This window comes from Perca fluviatilis, chromosome 11 (genome assembly GCF_010015445.1).
Source record: "Perca fluviatilis chromosome 11, GENO_Pfluv_1.0, whole genome shotgun sequence".
In the NCBI taxonomy this organism is placed as follows: domain Eukaryota; kingdom Metazoa; phylum Chordata; class Actinopteri; order Perciformes; family Percidae; genus Perca; species Perca fluviatilis.
This window is the reverse complement of record NC_053122.1, coordinates 8402103-8421003: the sequence shown is the minus strand read 5'-3', so window position 1 is coordinate 8421003 and position 18901 is coordinate 8402103. Positions and strand designations below refer to the sequence as shown.

Genomic DNA, 18901 nt, shown 5'->3' with positions numbered 1-18901 from the left:
TGTACTCTTCTCTTCGTTTGATCAGATCGCTCCTTATTTAAATATTGTTGCCAGTTTGTATTTGATTTGGCTTTTTTTTTTTTTTTTTTATGAAAACAGGGTAGAAAAAACGAGGTATCAAAACATGTCTGGTAGCGCTGGTGAACATCAGGTATCATATGCGCACTTGTGTTTAAAAGGTTTGAACGATATTGTCCGGGCAATAAGACACGCTTTCCCTCAAACAATAGACAAATGTATACTGCCTTAAGTCGGATTTATGGTTCTGCGGAGGCTCCACGCAGGGCTTTCGCCATAGCCTACGTAAGTGGCCTGATGTTTATACTTGTGCGTTGGTGTGTGCGTTGATCTCTTTAAGAGAATAGCAGGGCCAGCGTGTGTGTGGTACAGCGAGTGAGAGAGTGACGGTGATTAGCTTAGTACCGACAGAGTAAGAATGGATGGATAACCGACTGTCATTTGCCTGTTCATTCCTGTCCTTCCATCTCACAAGGGCGCACACACACACACACACACACACACACACACACACACACACACACACAACAAACACACACACACACACACACAAACACACACACACACACACACACACACACACACCTTTATCAGCAAAGTAAAGTAAAGGTTGCAGTGTGTTTGAAATTCATCACCAGGTGACACTATCGGAGGGGGATTTTCAGAGTTCAAAGCTATGTATACATCCTTCATTAGTGCAAACATACATGTGTCACTGGGGAGGTTAAATTCACAGGATCGCCAGTATTTGATCTGTTAGGGGATGCAGAGGTAGTCACTCTTAACCCAGCATAAGGCTAATCAGTCCAGAAAGACCTTAATAATACCATCTAGTACCTTTCAAAAGTGATTTACAATTAAAAGACAGACAGCGTCAAAAACAGGTGAAGACATAAAAGAGAATGAAATAATATTCTCCAGTGAAATGTCAAACTACATAGTAGCTTGACATTTGAAGCAATGTATGATAGAATAACAGAGATTGGAATTAGATCAGTTAGAAAAGTTAATTATTAGCATTAACCCTGATAACAACAAGTCAGGTAAGCAATATTTTAGTGGTTTTGGGGAATGTAGTCTCGTTTTGCCGGCCCGTCCTCCAAGGCGCTGCGGAGGAGGGTCTGGCTAGTCCACACAGCATTCCGGGTTGGGAGAAAAACGTGCTCTGATGCATTGGCATTTCTTTAAACCAATCACAATCGTCATGGGCAGCGCTAAGCCTAAAATAGCCTCAGGAAGGAACTTGTTTTGGTGGAACGTGTGTACGTTCAAAGGTTGTTTTAGTCGTGAAACAGAAAACTCAGATTGGACAGATAGTCTAGCTAGCTGTCTGGATTTACCCTGCAGAGATCTGAGGACCAGGTAACCATAGTCCTCATGAATCCACCGGAGGTTAGAATGCCAACACAAAGAAAGGGGAAGGTAACGGACATCGGCGAAAATACACGCATCTGGCGGAATTGCCTACTGAAGTGGAACGTCGAGGATATAGACTATAAGGAATGTAACGTTACTGGTGCAGCAACAAGTCTGGGACAAAATCACTAATATAAAGCTTTAAAGGTACACTGTGTAGTGTACTATATAAGTATTTTATTAGCTCAAATCAATGTCTTCCTTCATAAATATGTCCTCATTGGTGTAAAATGACCTCTGCCAATGATCTGACTTATCCTCGTGGAGAAGAATTTCTTATCTGTATTTACATCGGACGGGAAAGTCCAAGGAGGCTTCCATGTCGTTCCGCCATTTTGAAAAACTATAATCGCTGACAGGGACATAATTTGAAAATTTGAAAGCCTGCACTGCACTTCAGCTCATAATGGAGGATCATACTTATGCCGAGCCACAGGAGAAGGATTCCTCATCGCCAAAAAAGCGATAAAGTGCTATTGGAAGACATGTTGTCATAGCTTCTTGGTCCATAACGGCTACCGTAGCTGCAACACACATTTGAAAAAGCGAGGCGCTAGAGAGCACTATTCGTTTCAATGCAAAATACAATTTCACCACTAGATGGGAGAAATTCCTACACAGTGTACCTTTAAACTGGACATACTGGAAACAGCTTTTGTTCGCTCTGAGCAATAAAATACAACAAATATTTTCAATGTTGTTTCCACATTAGGACTAAAGCTCATGAACACACCGAATTCGGAAAGAACGACTTCCCAACTCGGGAAATGGGACCATCCGAGGAGCATGTGAACGCAGCATTAAAGAGGCAGGCGCTGCATCAGAGCGTGTCAGGCAGACGGTGAATACAGGTGCAGCAGCCATGGGCAGTATGAGATAAAAATAACGTGTTCCTTTTTACATTAAAAAGCATGTAAAAACGTTCTAGGAGAACCACAAAATACAAGTATGAACCTGAAAACAGTGGAGTCCTGAAAACAGGAAATCTGCATTCTGCCTCCTGACAAATGAGCGAGTCTTCTTCACTTTCCCATAACAAACAGATGTTACTGTAGAAAGACAGTCAATGTTTGTGTAGCTTTTATGTGGTCGTTATTTATTAGTTGATTGTGAGAAACGGTGATGTTCTGATTTGTTTCTGTAGTCATCCAGAGAGCTTACTGTCAATCCAGCGTGTCCTCTGAGAAGTGTTACTATTCTCTGTGCTGAGAAGGAAAAATCGTTCTACTCTGTCAGCTCTCTGACTGCTCCTGGGGAGATTAACATTTTCTGTGTCCTGTTACACTGACTGTCGGAGACTGCCAGACCAGCAACCTCAACATACAGAGATGCTCTCTTCCCATTTCTCTTTTGCCCTCATACCATTGCCAATAACAACACCTAATCACCTGCTTTTCTGCATGTGCTTTTGGGTTGATTTGTTGGCTTCTGCGGGTGGCACAGTCGAAAAAGGAAAGCAGTCAAAAAGACTTGTATTGCACATGGTAGGGATTTTGAGACTTTAGCAGACAAATATGTTGCAACAAACTATGTAGTGCTGGCAAAAAATTAACAAACAAATATTTCCCCCTGAGTATGTACCAGGTCTGCTACACAGTCTCACACTCTGAACCCAACACTTGCCCTGCCTACTCTGCTTTTACGTATATGTTACCAGTATAACTCTTGCCAATCAAATGCAATACAGCCTGTGGGAAACAGTGTGCAAAAACAGGGCTATAATGGTATGTGTATTCGTCCCAAACCGTTTCGGTACAGGACGTTCTGTATGCGACAACATTTGGTGGTTCGGCACACATGTGAACCGCGGATTAGTCTTGCATTGCCAGACCTAAGTGTCACAGTGCTGCGGAGTAAGGTCTGGCTCCTCCACACATACATTGCAGGATAGGAGGGGAAAAAAAACTCTCTGGGTTGTATCCATTTCTTTAAACCAATCACAATCGTCTTGGGCGGTGCTAAGCCCTGGACGCAGCGACGGTGGCTCTGCAAAGTAGTCTCGGAAAGGAACTCCTTTTGGTGGAACATTTGATCCCTGATAAAAGAAAACGCCAAATACAATATTAAATGAAGTTAACTGTTCACACAATACGGTAACGTGAGCTATTTAAATTAGCTGGATACAAATGTAATTTGCTGTTACCAGTGCATTGCCCTGTGTAATGTTACTTTGTCGTCAGCAATCCCACCAATCGGTCCCAAAACGTCCCACTTAGATAGTAAATGCCGTAACGTTAAACATATTCTTCGTACATCTTTACAATTTTTCCCAGGAATAACCAAGCAGGCCTGCCTTGTTGCACGATCCAAATTTTCTTTGACTATCCAGTAAATTAATTGTCGTCGATCCAGACTAACCGCGTATTAATTGAGAAAAAATTTGATTAAGGCTATACTTTAAAACAAATAAATGAAAATCAAAGTTATTCTATGCATTTTTTGTTTGTTTCCCCTGTTGTGACAAAGACACACTGAATCCACTTGGGTTATGTGTGACCAACTTGTCAGTCACCACCCAGTGGAAGCAGCATTCATTCTGATCTACAGTGATGTCCTACTGCAGCTTCTCCTTTAAAATGTGCATTAATTCCTTTAAGACTGCTGCTTTAAATGAATGCACACACACATACACACACACACACACACACACACCTTAGTGACTGTATCCCAGAGGAAAAACTTGAGCGTCCCTCCATCTCCTGTCTGCTGCTGGCTCAGTCCTCCCTGTGGGACCCACAGTCTATCAGTTCACTCAATTGCAGTGGAGCTCATTTTAAACACAAACAGTATGATACATCAGCACCACTCTCACTTTAAAAATATCCTACTCATGTCATCCCATACATGTATGAATACTATTTCAAAAACAGAAACACTTCAACTCATTTCCTGTTGACTTGGTTTATTCAACTGGCTTCAGTATGGTTGTAAAAAATGTAGCTTACTGTATTAGAGGATATCTTTACATGTTGCTAGTGGTGCATGGGTACGTACTGTTAGTTACAGTAACAGGCTGTTCTTCAGATGGGATAGGCTAACCCTCTTTTCCCCATGGTCAGTGGGCAACTCAAGCACCATCTGACAAATGGGGAATCTCTCTTTTTTTTTTTTTTTTTTTTTTTACACACACACACACTAGGGGTGGGAATCACCAGAGGCCTCACAATACGATATCATCACGATACTTATCTCACAACACGATACCATCACGATACTTCTGTCATGATACGATATTATTGCGATTTTACAGTTTTTGCCCATTGCTTACACACTAAAAACGAATGCTTAGACCAAAGCCTCAATACCTAAAAGTCTTTTAGCATACCTTAAACACAGTGTAACCACAGCTTAAACACATTATCAACTCTGCACTTTGTTTGCAATTCTATAACACACTTATTGCGAAACACTACACACTTTGTTCAAAAACAAGATCTCCTGTTGTCATTGTGAAAACACTCTGTTCAAAATGCAAAACTCATCTGGCAATTGTAGGCACTTATCATACACACCTGAAAACACTTAGCATAGAAAACAGAACACCAATCGGTCTGAGCCTCAGCACTACAAATAGGCCTCAGGTGAGCCATTTTGAGAACTTTGCAAGCATGGAGGCAATGAGAGTCAGAGTAAGAGGAGGACAAAGAGAGAGAGAGGAGTCAGGCGTGGAAGAGACATCGCCTGTGATGTTGACGAGGTCTTGCGGCCAGATCCGAACAGAAGGTGGCATCCATAAGCTCCCCCCAGCCCCCCACCACACACACACACGCGCACACACACGCACGCACACGCACACACACGCAAGCACGCATGCACGCACACACACACACACGCACACACACACGCACACGCACGCATGCACGCACACACGCACGCACACACACACACACACACACAAACAAGTATATGTTTTTTTCCCCAATAGCAATTTATCCAGTAATTTTTTTTTTTTTACTTTTGTTTTGTTGCTAAATGTGATGATTTGTGATTTTATTATTATAAAATTATTATTCGTTATTTTTCTTTATTTCTGTAAGAATGTTTGTTTTATATAAAAACTCTTGTTTGATTACTGCAGAAATCCTACTTTTGGGTTTTACAGAAGACTGAGTCTGAGAAAATGACAATAAAAATAGAAAGACGGCAGCGTTTTATATAAAACAATAAATATATAAAGATTTATATATATAAATCAGTGTGTTGCTGGTGATATGAAAGAGTAATTCAAATGGTGCTTGTGTGTATGGTTTTGTTGCAAGAATTAAATTTTTAGAAAGGAGTGTTACGTTTTGATTGCAGTGTTTCATCTTGGCATAGATGTGAGTTGTTAATCTCCAAGTGTTGTGTCTGATTGGCTTGTGTGTTAAGTTTTGAGATAATGAGCCAAATTCTGTAAAAAGTGTGTAAGCAATAGGCAAAAACTGTAAACATATTGCAATATTCAGCGCTATATTGCAATTTATTACCTTGTTTCCAACTTCAAATTTATCCCAATTTCAAATGATGTCCCCAAAAGGAAACTTTGTCAAAATCTGTTTTATCTAAAAAAAAAAAGATACATATCTCTGTTTGTTCATCTCACTTCAATTTCATTGCTGCAAAATGGGATTGTGTCAAGCAGACAAACTGACCAACACATATAATAAAAGATTGATACTTGGCGTCTGTGTATGTATGTAATCATTGACACAGAGAATATCGCGATACTATGCTGTATCGATTTTACCCCCACACCTAACACACACACACACACACACACACACACACACACACACACACACACACACACAAACACACACACAAACAAACACAGAATGCACTATGATTGATCAAAACGATTCCATCTGGCTGGGCTATCCCCATGATTTACTCTGCCCCACTTTCCTATAGTAGGCACTTTTCCAATAAAATGGTTTAAAGTAGGATAAACTTATTGTCAACCTGCACATATACACACACACACACACACACACACACACACACACCCGTGGCCTCAGACATCCCACAAAAAAAACATTCAGACAAACACTGTGCGAATGTTTGTCTGAATGTGGCCAGTTTTGAGAAGATGAACAATTTTGATGGACTCGGATCAGGACTGAGGCATCACTCATAACGACAATATTTCCCAACTTAATGCTGTTTCTTTCTGTTTTAGTAAGTCTATTATAGTTCAAATTACAGCTATTTGTCCATCTGCTGTATTGAGAAAGATTTAAAGGTGCAACTCCCAAAAACATGAAAATTATGTGAATTGTATGGGTGAAGCTCCATAGCTTTAATACCCTTTATATATACTTATACCCTTTCATACTACTCGCTATGGCATAAATTCACACGCAATCATAAGGTAATGTAAGTCAATGGATGCCAAACACACTAAAAAGCTAGTATGCGTCTTGATAATAAGCTAATAATGGCATATGAATTGGCATGTCATACATACACCATTTCATGAGATCATGAAAGAAAGTGGGAGCTCCAGTGTAGCAGAAAGCAGGGCAGCACAAAGGCTTGGGCAGGCTGTGGGCAGAGCGGGCAGAAAAGTCAATCTTTAGTATGGCAGGAATATGAAATACAAGAAATATTCTTCTGGACCAAACAGCTAGAGGTTAATGTATAATTTATAACAGTACACCAAAATACTCCCACTTAAGCTAAGACACAGATGCACAGGGGAGAGGAACGGAGGGGCAAGCACCCAGGGGAGTTCTTAGTACAAGAAATACAGCTGGAATGGGCTTTTTGAACAGTGGGGACTAGAGCTGTAACAATTCCAAATTTTGCTGTACAATTAATTGTCTCAGAAATAATTGTGATTAACAATATAATTGTCTCTTTCATTTAAATTACATTATTTATTTATTTATTATTTAAACAAATTAAAGTTTTGGATGAATTCCAGGATACATCTTTTGGGTATATATCCCTTTCATGTGACCCAGATATTGGAATAACACAAATACACAGCCTATGATGTAAACAACGTCTCTTTGTTATCATAAAAAAAATGTCTAACTGTATCCCGCCTTTTCATTTTTGTTGCTATGAGTGTGTATAGGGTCCAACAACAAACAATCAAAATAATAATAAAAATACATAGTCCGACCAATAATCACTTATATAATTACAATCTGGCTTCCCAAAAAAAACAATTACCACTCATACTTCTCAGGACCTTAGCTAATGTAAGCAATTAACAGCGGTTAAACAAAAAACTGAGATTATGTAAAAGAAAAATTGACAATTAGACAATTATGTAATAATTGTTACAGGACTAGTGGGAACTAAAATTTACCAATTCTCTGAGTGGTTAGTTGGCAGGAGGTAGATTATGTTTCAGGTCATGCTTTATCGCTTCAATAACAGTCAACTGGAAATACCTATCCATTTATCATTAAATAATTAGGCTAATGCCAACAAGATCATTCATTGTTTGCCTTGTCAGTTCGATACGATACCTTCATGATGTACTTTGTTGTCCCCTTGGAGAAATTTGTTTTGGACTCAAAAGCTGCACACAAAACTAAATGCCTTGTAGGGCTGTACATTATATGGTTTTTTTTTCATCGTCATCACGATATCAACCGGCGAAATAAACACATCGTGAAAGTCGCAAAAGATTTTAGTTGAAAGAAAACATCAGTAGGAAACTGCACTTTAAAATCTAATTGTTGTTATTTTTTCCAGTGGTGCCTTTTAGCCTATATCCCCTTAAATGTTCAATTTGTTCATAAAAAGAAAGTTTACAAATTATTTCCTTTTATTTGTTTTAAGTTCAACAAGCAATTTGTTGTATTTTAGCAGAATACTGAAAGCAGCATGAAATGCAGAACTGAGAACACTTTAACATCTGTTAATCGCAAGAAATATCGTTATCGCGATATTCAACAATGTTATCGCATATCGCATATTTTCCTCATATGGTGCAGCCCTAAAGCCTTGATAATGATAAAAACTTTAAAAAGACATAAAAGCTGCAGCAGCAAGAGTCTGGGTCGCCAGCGGAGCAGCGCCACCGATTCCACATTCTCAAAAACGCCACAGAAAACCTTACAGTGGTGGGTGCCAACTGTTGCACATGTTGGTGGAAGTATAATGATATGTATCACCTACTGGGAGTCAATACAGTTGCCCTACGTGGTCTGCCCTTCCAGAAGACAACCCTGCTATTTACTGTGCACAGCTAATGCAGTGTGACATCAGAACAAAGAAGCCTGAAACACTTCTGTCACAGCCAGGTCCTACTACTGTACTTATTGTAGAATACCTAAAAGTATATAGGCTAGGCTTAAGGATATCCTTACATCCTCACGAGTAATCATTAGACCATTCTGTCAATAAATAATCAATAACTTTCATCTCCAAAGACATGGAACTGTTGTTCCACACAACACTCTGCAACGACTGCTATCACCTGCACAACATCGCCACGTTTTCGCTGGATACTGTCGCCGACGACTGGATGTGCGTTTTCTGGATGTGTACTTGGACAGAGGTGTGCTGGGGACCTTCTTCAGGATCCCGAAGATAAACTGGAAAAGACAACTAAGACCAGCAGGGCAATTTTGGGGCTGTTTTTGTCATTATATTGTCAGTTGGTAGAGCAGGCGCACGTATGTAGAGGTTTATTCCTCGACGCAGACGGTCAAGGGTTCGAGTCCGACCTGTGATGGTTTCCTGCATGTCTTCCCCCCTCTCTTTCCCCTTTCATATCTCAGCTTTCCTATCCATTAAAGGCGTAAATGCCCAAAAATAATCTGCTATCAGTGGCACTTGACAAGTCAAAATGTCTGTTGTGAAAAAAAGTCTATTCATCTTCAGTTTAGTCACGTGCGCCCCCTATGCAACAGCACTGGACACACCCCGCACCTTGGGAACCACTGCACTGTGGGTTAAAGTGTAAACAGTATAGAAGAGAGCATACAGAAGTCCCCACTCTTTTTAGGAGATTCATGTTAAGACAAAAACATGCACTGCTGTATAACAAGTGTCTTTTTTTATGCTGCCACTATAGATAGTCGGATATATTAAAATCCAACACGCTTTCAAGTGCTCAATGGATGACAGATAACAAATTTAAAAAAGGACTAACTTTTGTCCTACCTAATGAACAGAACCGTACCAATTAAAATGACCACCGACAGGGATGTGACGTTTGAAATGTGAATGATTTCATTTATTCGTCATGGGGTTCTTTCAGTTAAACCTGTCATGCAGTGTTTTAACTGTGTCCTGCTCTGCTTAATGAGTTACAGCATCTCGCACAATGAAGGCAACCTGGGACGCCCCCATGTAAATCATGACACTGTTGTCCAATCAAAGTGTTTTACAACCTATAAAATGCTGCCCATTCCAAACAGTTTGACTCGTTAACCAGCATTTGACCCTCACCGTATGCGGAACACAGCCCTTTCAGTTTGACTGTTAATTCACAAAAAGGAAAAATATAATGTGACATTAAATTCCCCAGATATTTAGCTTTATTTTCTCTTTATGTCACTTATTTTTCAGCTGTTCTCAGTACTGGTAAAAACTAGCCACAGTGTTCCAACTTTTGCATAATGTATGGCAACCCTGCATAAGATATTGTCAATTAGTTAAACGTATATATCCATTCCCAGTCGTCTGAAGGGGATGTTTCATAAGTGAAAAAAAGCCACAATGAGAGCGGTCGAAGGAAATTGTCATACTGAAACAAAAAACTCCATCAGAAAATAGTTCCATGGGCGCCCAGATAGCGCAGTTGGTAGAGCGGGCACCCATATATAGAGGTGTACTCCTCGAAGCAGCGGCCCCGGATTCGACTCCGACCTGCGGCCATTTGCTGCATGTCATTCCCCCCTCTCTCTCCCCTTTCATGTCTTCACCTGTCCTGTCAATTAAAGGCCTAAAATGCCCCTTTAAATAAAAAATAGTTCCATGAGTAAACAACACAAATGGAGTGGAACTAGGAGTGGAGGAGTAACAGGCCGTTCAGACAGAACTTGTAGTGTCATATTAGTCTAAGTGTCAGCGACTCATTGTGTTCACACGAGATGTGTTGTCTAGGCAGCACATCAAAACCAAGAGCTGTGAAAGTAGCAACAGGAAATCACTCTGACACCATGAGTGACTCACCAACTAGCTAATGTATTGAAATAGTTTGAAGAAGGTCAGAGACGAACTGTTCTCGAAAAGAAACTGCACTCCAGAAAGCGGCCAAAAGCAACCAAAGAGCTTAAACATAGAGCAGATTACTGTGATCAGCGCAGCTATTTTTTTAAGCATAAATCCATCTCATTCATCCATTGTCTTCATAAGCATAAATCCATCTCATTCATCCGTTGTCTTCATAAGCACAAATCCATCTTCCTTCATGATGGCGCGGGCAAACCCTGAGGTCAGCTACTGAGTTAGGCAGGCAACACGTAAGAAACATAACAAGACCGCCTGTTAATTTGAGCACTCAACATTTGATGGATACCACTAGGGTTGCACGATATTGACAAAATGTGATATTGCGATATCGATTATGAATATTGCGATATATAATATAATATCGTGACTAAAGTCAAGAGGGGACCGTGCTTTCGCTGTTGTTGGTCCTAAGCTGTGGAATAGCCTCCCCGTCTCCTTGAGATCGTTGTGCTTCTTTATATGAGTTTAAACTCAAACTAAAGTTTTATCTCTTGGAGCGTGCATTTCCTTAAATTCTTATTTTTTATTTATGTCTTTTTGTTGTCTGAAGGATGTTTTATTCTATTTTCTTATCTGACTCTTGTTATGTGAAGCACAGTGGTCAACTTCTGTTGTGTTTACTTGTGCTATATAAATAAAATGAAATGAAAAATGAAATGAATATTAATTTCGATATTTTTAAACAGATGTCAAATTACAACAGTTACGGGAAAACGCAGTTTTCTTACAACACAAGGTTTATTTCAACTGACGGTCATATTGGACTGGTCCAACATGAATAAATAAATAAGGACCATGTCTACAGAACAGGACATGTTCTACTGGTGGGACAGTATAAAATAAATAAATAAAGAGAACAGGACACATCTTTTTTTTTCGCTTCCCTGATTCCTTCCGTTTAGTTGTCTCTATCTAGTTCTTCACTTACACTGTCACTCTGTCGGAATATGCACACAGGTCACGTGGTACGATCCATAGGGTTTGTCACATAGTGGACCCGTGCGCTGACGTGCACTAAATGGTCAAGTGGCGCGGTAACTGGCCAATGAAACATGATCATTACAGCGTTTCAAGCAGGCTCTAAATCAAACACAACTAAGCCACACAGCCGATGGACGGGACGCAGCGCTCCGCAAAATAAACAAAATATTGCATACTCATCGTGACACTTTCGATATAATATTGCGCAACGTGATATCGCGATATCGATATCGAGTCGATATATCGCGCACCCCTAGATACTACTTCTGTGAACAGACGTGTGTTTCAAAATGGGAAAATCCGTAACAGCGTTGGGAAGTGTTGTGTCTGTACATAATGTAAGAGTATCCAAAGGTGGGAAACAGCAGCTTATTTGAGGTATGGCTTGAGAACCATGATGTCGTTTTGGGCATGCTTTACCCCATAAACTACTATTTAAGAGAAAGCGCACAGTCAGAAAAGGATTTTAGGCTGGGGTTGTCAGCAAAGAATTAGGCTTGCGCCAACAGACAATCATGTCAACTTTCAACGACGCTTTTAAGATACATTATATTCATTGGGTGATCTAGATTGTAATATAAAGCCGCCGTCGTATTTGCTCGATAAATAACTGAAACAATAATAAAAATGTATGTACATTTCTGTCAAATGAGTCATTGTCCTAGCAGCACACACACACACACACACACACACAAAAAACATTTAAAAACTCAAAAGCCACTTGCCTTTCAGAAGGAAATGTCCCACTTTACTCGGAATAATGTCCACTGCTCACTGTGACAGTTTTCTTTGGAACTAGACTGGTTTGAGTTTTCCTCGCCTGTTTTTAGGAGGCGTGTCATCTAGTGTGGCCCTGTGATGTCATTTTATTATTACCATCATTGTAATGAATGCCAATGCAAATGGATTTGACTTGATTGGCGCGCCACACAAAATGTATTTGACCCTCTTTACTTAAGTTAGGATTCACTTTGTATAGACGTGGATTAATGGATAAGACTACATTATTATGTTGAATGCAGAGGATATACAGAGCATTATGGGAAGCCATAGCGCTAAGTCCATCCTGTAAGAAAAACTAAATGAAGGTAGGTGATGTACTGTAGGCTATAACTGAGTCTCCTTCACATGTTGAGTGGGAATATAATAATACAAAATTAATCCTTTCCCGAGTTGACACTCTGCCCACACTGTTACCATTACCAGTTGGTCTCCTTGAATTAGAAACACGCCGGGATCTTCTGTCCTCTCATCCTCAGCCACGGGCGACAACTGACGCAAGCTCCTCTGATCTCACAACTTCTCACTGAGGCGGAAGATACAGAGTGCACATCACTCCCCACCGAAGATTACTGCACCACACAGCACTTCGGTTCTGACATCATCACATGAGCCTTTTTTTACATTCTTATCCAAAGGCTATATATCAGGCTAATTATTCGGCACTGTAGGGAACCGTACGTGCGTGCTTTTCTGTGTCTTTCCTGCATAGCAACCCCTCCATCCAGCTGTGCCGGTGTGCCGTCTGCATGAGCACATTGAATCTGACAGCATCAAGAAGGTATTACAGCATGTTGGGGGACCCCCTGTTATGGTGGCTGTATGTCATGTCACATCACATTTCCCGACCATGTAGGGGTAGCGTGGCTTGTAAAGCCATACTGACGCAAACCCTCTGTTATCTTAGGTGGTTATATATTCAAGACCTCCGTCAAGAAAAGCCCTGCTAATTTTCGCCATACGTGACCACTGCACCTCGGTTGAAAATGCTTTGGCTTCTTGTCATCACTAATTTCTCCGACAAAAAAATTAAAAAAAAAAAGAAATGTTTACTAAACCTGGCGGTATATAGCGAGCTACCACACAGCGTCAATCAATCCAGAAACTTTAACTTTCATTTAAATGAATGGGGCGTTATGTTAGCTGATTCTTAGACGGATTTCTGAGGACTCACTCGGAAGATTTTTCGTCATATTTCAATGGGGTATTACGTGGCGTTACACTTAGGTAAATTAGCAAGGCCATATTAAATAGCTAGAAATTTGAAAGGCAATCAGCAGCATGAATCTCCCCACGCGCGAGAACGGGCACGTAATAAAGGGCTGCAGCTGCTGAGGCTTCCGTTAACGCCAATGCAGCCTAAAGCAAAATGAACGTGAATCATACGGTCGTTAATGATGGCTGTAACATTACAAAACACCGTTATTTTGAGGGACGTTTCATCACCGGTGGTGGTGGTCCTTCTTACCGGTGTGAGTCATTTCATCAACAGGCAGCGGTCGTACTGATAAGCTGTTGAATTCTGAACCCGACAAGCGCTCGAACCCGAATGTGTCAATACACGGTTTATAAAGCTCAGCTTACCTTTACCGGATCAGGTCTTCACAACATCGCTGGACCAAGCACCGGCTGCTAAATCCAAAAGCACGTCCGTTTCTGGAAGCAAGGCGATCACAACAGAGAGTCACTGGTGGAATGTGTGTGTGTGTGTGTGTGTGTGTGTGTGTGTGTGTGTGTGTGTGTGTGTGTGTGTGTGCGCGCGCGCTCGTACGTGTTTGTGTGTGTGCGCGTGTGTGCGTGTGTGAGTGAGAAAGTGGCACAAGCCTGTGGTCCGTGAACTGCAGCAAGTTGACCAAGGTTAGCCAGGAAAGCAGGCGATTTTGCTTTACAAAATAAAAGCAGACAGTTCTAGTGTGACAGCAGGCAAAAATAAAGTAGACTAACGTTCTCTAAACCAAATGATGTAACCAAAAACTAACGTTCCCTAAACGTCAGGAAAACTTTCAATGGGAACCAAAAACTAACCTTCAGGGAACCACAAATTGTTAGCTGGGTATGGATTGACAAATAAACCGAACTGATCAACTAAATGACATTCTCTATGTGCTAAAACACATACGTATTAAATATCTATTTATATCTATCTATTATCTACATCACTTGTCTTACTTTTCGCCATTGTTGTTCTTTCTCCAAAGTATTTTTTTTGTATTTTCAATTTATACAGATTTTCACCAGCAGAGTAACGGAAAATCTGCTTCTTGTTACACCGGCACGCACATGCACATTGTATGCAAATCGTCATGTGATATGGGTTGTCACTTGTCAGACGTCTTAATATAGTCTTATAATACATCCAGCCAGAAGGGAGCTTCTGGCTCAGAATAAAGGACAAGGGATGGGGAAAGCAAGGATCCTAGTGCTGGCTGCAGTGGGCAATAGGGAGACATCCCTGCCACTGCTCCCCCACGTTGAGATGGAGTGAAACATTAGTGAAGGGTGGCTCCCGCCTGAAGACCCTGCAGTCGGCACAATGGTACCATATGGCACCGAGGTGCGTCGTCAGGCAGAAATGCTTAGCAGGTGGACCCACCTGTGTGCTCACATCCATCCATGGTTAATATGGACGGAGATTAGCTTGGCTACTGGAGTTAAAACTATTGTGTGGACAGAGATCGTTTTTATTTCAAAACGTAGTAGTAGTGTGGATGTAGCCTGAGGTGTGTTAATGCAAGATCAATCCTCCAGGGGACCAACATGTAGCACGTAGCCTACCAGATTTGTCTCATATAGGATAATATGTTGAGACATAGGCCTAGTGCAATTTGTTTGAAACAGGCAAAAAAAAACCCCCCCCCAAAAAAAATAAAAAACCAAAAAAAAATAGTTTATAATTTTTTTTTTTTTTTTACCTTTAAAGAAAGAAGTTCGGTTACACATGATTATTGTGAGTGATGTACAGTACAACTGTACTCCGATTCTTCCTGCTCCAGGTTTGCTGTGTCCATTAGTTTGTGGTAATTTGAGTAAAAAGAAATTGACCATGTAAGCACAATATCAAGTAAAATAATAAAAGGTAGTCAACTACATTTGTAGCCTGACATCAAAAATGACACAAGATCCCTCTACAAGACCGTATACCTTAAGATTAGGGGAAAATGCAGGAGCCACCTACCAAGGCCCTATCACTTTAGTTCACATTGTCCCTTAGTGGTGCATATTACCAAATGCATTTGCAATTTAGTTCAAATCAAAGTGTCAATTCAGCTTTGGTCGAAAAGTAGTATTATTTCTTTCTGACAGATACATGCTTAATTTGGAAATAAGGATTTTATTTTGTAGCAAAATGGAAGTAGAATTGTGTTACTGCAACGGACTTCACTCTGGCCGATTCATCAAACTGAGGGAAAGAGAAGACGTTTCTTCGACATGTCATGTCGCTTGTAAGACCAGAAATGGAATAACTTAATTCATTTCAATTCATGTATTCGTGCGCATGTGTACAACGGGGGAAACCCCAATAATAAATATTTAATGCAAACCGGTAATTTTGTCACAAACTTGGGGGACATAAACCAAAAAAAAAAGTACTTTGCATTAATTATTTTTAACTGTAGTATTTTCTATAGGCAACAGACACACTTTGCATCAAGGGGCAGAATTATCCTCCTAGCGTATTTGATGTTTAGAAATATTTCATGCATCTCTATCTCCCTGGGAATTCAGTATGCTCCCTACATCTCAAGACTAGGCTGTATGGCTGAGGCATCTTTCTCTGATTTAAAACAACAAGAAATTGTATTGTCTGGGCATGGAAAGTCATTCTCTTTCTTTTTCTGACTGTAAGATGTGGTTAAAAGACATAAACAAAAAAACTAGTGCGCAGACCTCTGATTTGTACTTTGTAAAATAAAAAGATAAGATGACATACACTACTCATTTCCCCACGCTCTTTGTCTCCTATTCTAACTTCCTTTTCAATCCTCTCTCTAACTGATGTACTAAGGAGAGATTGGAGCTAATCTGTGACTGAACCTTGTAGCCTCACTACTGGAGTCTCTCAGGGTTCTGTTCTGGGTCCCCTCCTATTTTCTCTTTCCACCTAGTCACTTGGCTCTGTTAATTACTCACATGGCTTTTCCTACCACATCTATGCAGATGACACTAAACTAAATCTATCTTGTCCCTGGTCTGGCCCATCCTACATCCAGGCCATGGTCAAACCAGACACCCCAACCCATCCACTCTGCTCCTGCCAATGGGCTTACTTCGGCCTGAGGGGGAGCTAAACTAAATCGCAACTTTCAAACAACGTTTGCTGTCCTGGCTCCGCAATATTGGAATTAGCTCCCAATGGAAATCAGGACAGCAGAAATGTACACATCTTCCGTCACAGACTGAAAACTCATCTTTTTATACTGCACCTTAACTGCCCGTAACTCTTACTCCATCTTCTATTGTTTTTAAATGCAGCACTTACCCAGTTCAGCATATTTGATAAAGTTGATGCATTGTGTGATTCTTGCTATTTGTGGGTTGTATCCATATGGTTGAATTAAGTTATTTGAAGTGGCTTTGGATAAAAGCATCAGCTAAATAAATATAATGTAATGTAATATATTTCAGGTGTACCTGTACAGTACCAGTAGACATACATTTAGATTCCAACAAAAACAACCATCCACCACCACCCTCATTTAACATCACAATCATTTTCCTTGGCACACTAAATTCCTACATTTCAAATTTACTTTTCATTTATAGCACATCCTTTCAGGATGCAGTGTTTACCCTTTGATGACAGTAGGGTTGGTAAATGAAGTGGCGTATTTAGCTAAAGAAGTGCTAATGATTAAACAGTTCACACTGCAATTAGCACTTCATTATATGGAGCAGGATTCACCTGAAGTAAAGCTGTGAATGCCCTGGAACTGCCTGATGAGAGAGAGAAAGAGAGAGAGAGAGAGAGAGAGAGAGAGAGAGAGAGAGAGAGAGTGGGAGGGGGCAGGATAGAGAGGGGACTGTCTCAGATCATCTGCAGGACATAGTGGATCCTATACAGAACCTCAAGACAGACTGATCCTGAACCTCTTCAGCCCTCTAAAGCTTTTTAGACAACAATGGGCTGCTTTTCTAAAAACGTGCTAACGTGTGTGTCTATGTCGGTGGATTTGAGGCCACTAAAATCTGACTTGACAGACCTGAGTCATAATGTCCATATCTACAGTTCACTATATTGGCCCACCACATTCATCATTAATGTAACTATAGTACAAGCACGTTTAGATTTCAGTCTCTGATATGTCACTATTTCAGCAACACTTTTTCACTGTAACAGTTTATTTTGCTAGTTGTGTTTTATGTTCTTATTCCAAAAATCTTTTCCACAACACCATTTCTCAATGATAGAATTAATTCAGTATGCCACTTCTGTCCATCAAGACCAACAGACCAGAGTCAGTTAAGTGACTGGTTATCCACTTATTCAGACCAAAGCAACAAAGTAGAGGCCAATCAAAACAGCTGTATCCATCCATCCATCCATCCATCCATCCATCCATCCATCTTCGTCCGCTTATCCAGTGTCGGGTCGCGGGGGGACCAGCTCCAGCAGGGGACCCCAAACTTCCCTTTCCAGAGCCACATTAACCAGCTCCGACTGGGGTATCCCGAGGCGTTCCCAGGTCAGGTTGGAGATACAATCCCTCCACCTAGTCCTGGGTCTTCCCCGAGGCCTCCACCCAGCTGGACGTGCCTGGAACACCTCCCTAGGGAGGCGCCCAGGGGGGCATCCTTACCAGATGCCCGAACCACCTCAACTGGCTCCTTTTGACGCAAAGGAGCAGCGGCTCTACTCCGAGCTGCTCACGGATGACCTATCTCTAAGGGAGACGCCAGCCACTCTCCTGAGGAAACCCATTTCGGCCGCTTGAAAACAGCTGTAGTCAAATAAAAATGACCTATCATAAATATAGAATAAACTATGACTATGATGTATGAAACAAAAGCTGTGTGTCGTCATTGATGTGCTTTAGTCACATTGAGAATGGCTTTCTTTTTTTTTTACATGTTGTGAAACAAATGTCAAATAATTGATCTGTTATATTATGTAGTTGCATTGCAAATGTAATGTGCATAAGTATTATGTGCAACATAAACTGAATAAAGAGAAAATGAACTATGAAGTGTAAACTACAGAGAAAACCATCCAACATTTGTATTACAGCATTTAACGGTGGAAAACAAGACCCCCAATTCCTCCACCAAGTTGTGCAGATTATCCCAATCAGCAATATGCGCATAATAGACACTAATTAAATTAAATAACAGCTTCTTGCCAGAAAATGATCAACACAAGTTCCACCTTGTTCCCAAAGCATTGTAACCATCACTTACAGCATCAAAGCTCAGTGGTGGGGAGCCTCGTATACAGAGCACAGCATTCTTGTCAGTGAGGACGATGATGGACAATTATCATGTTCTGAAGGAACACCATAAATTGTGGATGGAAGTTCTGAAAAAAAAC

The 18901-nt window shown here is 40.7% G+C and overlaps 1 protein-coding gene across 6 annotated transcripts in view; it reads right to left on the bottom strand.

Moving 5' to 3' along the window:
• LOC120568257 (disks large-associated protein 1-like) overlaps positions 1-14075 on the bottom strand; it is a 103480-nt gene extending 89405 nt beyond the window's left edge. For 5 of the 6 annotated variants that reach the window (XM_039815645.1, XM_039815647.1, XM_039815648.1 and 2 more), the window contains exon 1: positions 13960-14075. The gene's annotated coding sequence lies outside the window, so the exon portion shown is untranslated. Of the gene's footprint in view, positions 1-4086; positions 4159-13959 lie in introns of all 6 variants that reach the window. The other variant, XM_039815646.1, reaches the window with a different exon arrangement.
• Between the last annotated feature and the right edge of the window lie 4826 nt (positions 14076-18901).